Source organism: Mus caroli, unplaced genomic scaffold (genome assembly GCF_978045245.1).
Source record: "Mus caroli unplaced genomic scaffold, Mus_caroli_1 scaffold_6, whole genome shotgun sequence".
NCBI classification, from domain to species: Eukaryota; Metazoa; Chordata; class Mammalia; order Rodentia; family Muridae; genus Mus; species Mus caroli.
In genome coordinates this window covers 23,771,939-23,777,782 of record NW_028227261.1, presented here as the reverse complement: position 1 = coordinate 23,777,782, position 5,844 = coordinate 23,771,939, and positions in this window count along the sequence as shown.

The window sequence follows — 5,844 nt, the reverse complement described above, 5'->3', positions numbered from 1 at the left end:
TGAGACCAGCCAGGGCTGTGTAGAGAAACTGTGGAGCAAACGAATGGAAAAGCTATTGAGGAAGACACCCTAGTGTTATCCTCTGCCCTCTATATACACTGACACAGATGGACAGACAGGCACAGACAGATGGACACACACACACACACACACACACACACACACACACACGGGGAAAGAAGTGCCTGGCAGACTGTGCTCATCGCAGCTTGCTCCTCTGTCCTTTCCTTGTGTTTTGTTTTCCCAGTGCTGAAGGCTGGGGATCACCCCAGGGCCTTGACTATTCCTCAGGGAGGCCGGTGTTCCACTACTGAGCTGCAGCACCCCATCCCTTTACCTTCGCTCATGATTTCAGAGTATGTTCTTTAGCACTTTGCGCTGCACACTGGAGCCGAATGAAAGACACACTTATGGCTTGCTTTGAGGACACTGAATTGGGAGATGTCTTTTCCAGATTCTGAGTTATCAGTGGAACAAAACACATGGCACTGCTAACCTTGTTTGAAGGTTCACCATGGGCCTAGCAATGGACCAAGTACTATACAGAGATAGTGGCGCTATACTATACAGCATAGTGGCGCAACCCTTTAATCTCAGCATTCAGGAGGCCGAGGCAGGATCTCTGTGAGTTCCACAGCAGCCTGGTGTACAGAGAGAGTTCCAGGACAGCCAGGCCAGGGCTACATAGTGAGACCCTGTCTTTAAAACAAATAATAATAATCCATCAATGCGACCAACAAATTTATGAGACAGGCGTGGCTAATTTTACCATGTTACCCATGAAGTGGAGAGATGGCTGCGGAGGAGGCTAATTGGTTGTTTCTAGAATTGTCACTTGGAATCAGGATTCTATGCCTCTTCCATTAGCAGAGGGTTAAATCACCTGGAGAAAAAGCTCAGTGGTTAGATCACTTGCTGCTCTTACAGAGGACCCAAGTTAAGTTCCCAGAACCCATGTCCGTTGGCTCACAACTGCCCGTGATTCTAGTTTCAGGGGATGGGACAATATATTCCAGCTTCCATGGGTGTGATGGTTTGTATATTCTTGGGCCAGGGAGTGGCACTATTTAGAGGTGTGGCCTTGTTGGAATAGGTGTGACCTGGTTGGAGGAGGTGTGTCACTGTGCATATGATCCTCACCCTAGTTGCCTGGAAGTCAGTCTTCCACTAGCAGCCTTTGGATGAAGACGTAGAACTCTCAGCTCTGCCTGCGCCATGCCGGCCTGGATACTGCCATGCTCCCACCTTGATGGTAATGGACTGAACCTCTCAATCTGTAAGCCAGCCCCAATTAAATGTTGTCCTTATAAGAGTTGCCTTGGTCATGGTGTCTCTTCCCAGCAGTAAAACCCTAACAGTGGGTATATACACACATGGCATAGATTCACACACACACACACACACACACACACACACACACACACACATCTTCTGTTAAAAGAGTAAGAGGGCTATTAGAGATATGTGCAGTGTACACAGATAGCTGAATAAGTGAGCTTCAGGTTCAGTAATCCCAGCACCCCAGAAGTGGAGACAGGAGGACTGAAGATCCAGGAACAACTGGGGCTACATGGGACCCCATCTCAAAAAACAAAAACAAACAAACAAACAAAACAAGAAAGGAAGAAAAGAGGCTTAAGTCTTAGTGTTCCCGTGCCGTCGTCCCTACCCCACTTAGTAAAGGAGGAGATAGTTCTCTCCAAGTAACTTGCTTGAGGTCTTAGCCAGTAAATAACAAAAATTGGTATCTGGATAAGTGACTTAGGGTACCTTCCTTTTAGTAGGACATTGTCTTAGTCACCGTTCTAGTGCTGTGAAGAGACACCATGACCAAGGTAACTTAAAAAAGAAGCATTTAATTGCTTATAGTTTCAGAGGGTTACCCATGGTGGGCATGGTGGCAGGCAGGCATGGAAGGAGCTGTAATCATACATCTGACCCAAAAGATGGCATGGGCCAGCCAGGCATGGTGGCCCATGCCTTTAATCCCAGCACTTGGGAGGCAGAGGCAGGCAGATATCTGAGTTCCAGGACAGCCAGGGTTACACAGAGAAACCCTGTCTCAAAAAAAACAAAAAATAAAAAAATAAAAAATGACATGGGCCTTCAACATCTCAAAGCCTAACTCTAGTGATGACACACCTCCTCCAAGAAGGCCACACCCCCTAATCCTTCCTAAACAGTTCCTCCAACTAGAAATCAAGTTTTCAAATATATGGACCTATGGATGCCCTTCTTGTTCAAACTCCCTCAGATTTGCAAGATCATATTCACATCTTCCTGTCTGTGTTTACCAGGGCTAAAACTAGTGCAGCAGACAGAAGGATAAACACAAATACATGAAATTGTGATTTTGACACACAGTAGACACTCGCACGTGTTACATGTTATAGCAGGCTTCAAAGAAGGTGTAACATTGACTTAGACCTTGTATAGAGTTTTCTTTTACACACACACACGCACACACACACACACACACACATATATATATATATATGCATATATATATGTAATTTATATATGTATATATAATTAATTTTGAATTTTTCTTGTTTTTTGCTTATCAAGACAAGGTTTCTCTGTGTAGCCTTGGCTGTCCTGGAACTCCTTTTTTTTTTTTTTTTTTTTTAAAGATTTATGTTTTTTTGTTGTTGTTGTTTTTGAGACAGGGTTTCTCTGTATAGCCCTGGATGTCCTGGATCTCACTTTATAGACCAGGCTGGCCTCAAACTCAGAAATCTGCCTGCCTCTGCCTCCCAAGTGCTTGGATTAAAGGCGTGTGCCACCACGCCTGGCTAGATTTATGGTTTTTTTTTATATTTAAATATTTATTATATGTAAGTACACTGTAGCTGTCTTCAGACACTCCAGAAGAGGGCGCCAGATCTCGTTACGGATGGTTGTGAGCCACCATGTGGTTGCTGGGATTTGAACTCTGGACCTTCAGAAGAGCAGTCGGGTGCTCTTACCCACTGAGCCATCTCACCAGCCCTAGATTTATGTATTTTATGTATATGAATACACTATAGCTATCTTCAGACACATTAGAAGAGGGTGTCAGATCCCATTACAGATGGTTGTGAGCCACCGTGTGGTTCCTGGGAATTGAACTCAGGACATCTGGAAGAACAGTTGATGTTCTTAACTACTGAGCCATCATCTCTCCAGCCCCCTGGAACACCATCTTTAGACCAAGCCTCGAACTCAGAGATCTGCCTGTCTCTTTCTACCAAGTGCTGGTATTAAAGGCATGCAGCACTAATATAGTTTTGAAAGCCAGGGAGAGCAGAGCCTTACAGAAACAGTGAGCTGGAGGGTTTAGAACAGAGCAGGGTATTCGAGGAGCAGTCAGAACATTTGGCTCACCTGGTGTTATGAGACAAGACATTTCCTGGGGAGCCACAACACATGTAAGTCATCCCAGAGTCAAAGCTACCAAATGTCACGTGTGTCGGGTCTTCTAAGGCTATGGTAACACATCGTGACCAGAAGCCACTCAGGGAGGAAAGGGTTCATTTCAATTTATAAGTCTCAGGCCACACTCCATCCCCGAGGGAGGTCAGGGCAGGGACTTTAGGCAGGAACCTGGAGGCAGGAACTGAAGCAGAGGCCATGGAGGGTCACTGCTGACTGGCTTGTTCCACGTGGCTTGCTCAGCCTGCTTTCTTATACAACACAGGACCGTCTTGCCCAGGGACGGCACTGACCATTAGGCTTTCCCACACCAATCATTAATCAAGAAGGTGCCCTAGAGGCCTGCCTACAGGCCAACTTTCTCAATTGTGATTCCTCTTCCCAGGTGACTCTAGCTTGTGACAAGTTAACAAAAAACAAAAACAAAAAAAAACAAAAACAAACTAGCCTGCACATCTAGGCCTTTGCTTCTCTTCATCTTTTAACTGCAGGGTGTCTGTGGTTTCAGAAGGTTCACAAAGAAAACACAGTCATAGTGCCGCGACCCCACTCTCCCTTCAGCCTCTATCAAGAGTTGGTGGCACTGTGAGGTTCTGCACACAGATGTCCCCACCCATGTTCTGTCAGGAGGAGTGGGCTGGAATGGAGATGCTCACGGTCACATTCCACAGGCCTTGGACATAAGGCCATCTGTGCTGCCCAAGTAGGCTCGGCTTGGCATCCACCATCGTCTAGCAGTGGGAAGAACAGTCGCTTCTTCCATGGAACTGAATCTGATCTCTGGAGACTTTACCCACTGGCATCTTTAGGATGAGTCCTCTGCCAAGACTTGGTGTTGGAGACCATGCTTTGAGTTCATTCCTGGTCCCCCCCAGTTGCGTGGCCTCCGACAAGTTGTTTTTGTTTTTGTTTTAATAGTCTCAAAGCCGATCTCAATCGGCTCCCATCTCCATGACCCCTGACTGCCTTGTGAATGGCTGCATACTATCTTGTGCAATGCTTTTCCAATCACAAGGTGATTTCCCATTTATTGTCTAGATCTAGAAATCCCAGCTGCCAGAACAGGACGGGTGTGTGTAGTTAGGTCAGGTAAGGCAGGTCTTCTACCCTGGTTCCATGCCTTATTTCCACCCTTCTACTTCTGTGACCTATCCATCCCTTCTAATAATAAGAGAATAAGAAATAATCTCTCACTCCAATACCCTTGGCTCTCTCTTCCTGGTATTTCCCTGTGATCCTGACTTTACATAAAGAACAGTTTCCTAGACTTTCAGTTTGTTGATCGCTGTTGTTATTGCTTTTATTTTATTTCTTTAGCAGGGCTTCATGAAGTCCAGGCTGGTTTTAGCTTTTGATGTAGCCAAAGATGGCCTTGGAGTTCTGATTGTTTTGCCTCAGCCTTCCAACAGACACATACCATGCTCAGCTTCACTATTCTTTTATTGTTGTTTTTCTCTCTCCCCCCTCCCTCCATCTTCGCCCCAACTCCCCACCCCTGCCACCTCTCTCCTTTCCTCTTTGCCTGGCTAACCTGTAACTCAGAATATTGGACAGGCTGGCCTTAAACTCAGATAGGCATCTGCCTCTGCCTCCCAAGTGCTGGGATTAAATGTAAGTACCACTACTTCCAGCCTTTTTGTAAGAAACTAGATTTATGTATTATATTTTAGGTATGTGAGTGTTTTACGTTTGTGAGTGTATGTGTGTGCCTCGTACCCATGGAGGTCAGTTCCAGGTCTCCTGGGAACTGGAGGGTGATTGTGAGCTACCAGGTGGGTGCTGGGAACTGAACCCAGATCTCATCCTCTCTAAGAGCAACAAATGCTCCTGGTACCGTCTCTCCAGCCCGTCTCTTTTATTTACGTTTGAGACAGAGTCTCACTCTGTAGCCCAGATTGTCCTTGACACTTGGCGCATTCCTCCTGATTCAAATTCTTTCTAAAAATTTCATTTTATTAGCTCATCATTATTTTTCTTTTCTTTCTTTTCTTTTCTTTTTTTTCTTTTTGTTTTTTTGTTTTTGTTTTTGTTTTGTATTGTTTTTTGTTTTTCGAGACAGGGTTTCTCTGTACAGTCCTGGCTGTCCTGGAACTCACTCTGTAGACCAGGCTGGCCTTGAACTCAGAAATTCACCTGCCTCTGCCTCCCAAGTGCTGGGATTAAAGGAGTGCGCCATCACTGCCTGGCTATTTTCTTTCTTTTTTTTTTTAAAGGAGTTATTTTTATTTTATGTGCCCTGGTGTTTTGCCTGCATGTATGTTTGAAGGTGCCCGATCCCCTAGAATTGGAGCTACAGACAGCTCTTCCCAGCACCCACAGTAAGCTGCCATGTGGGTGCTGGGAATTGAACCCAGGCCCTCTGGAAGAGCAGCCAGTGCTCTTAACCACCGACCCATCTCTCCAGCCCTCTTATCATCATCCTTAGCGTAC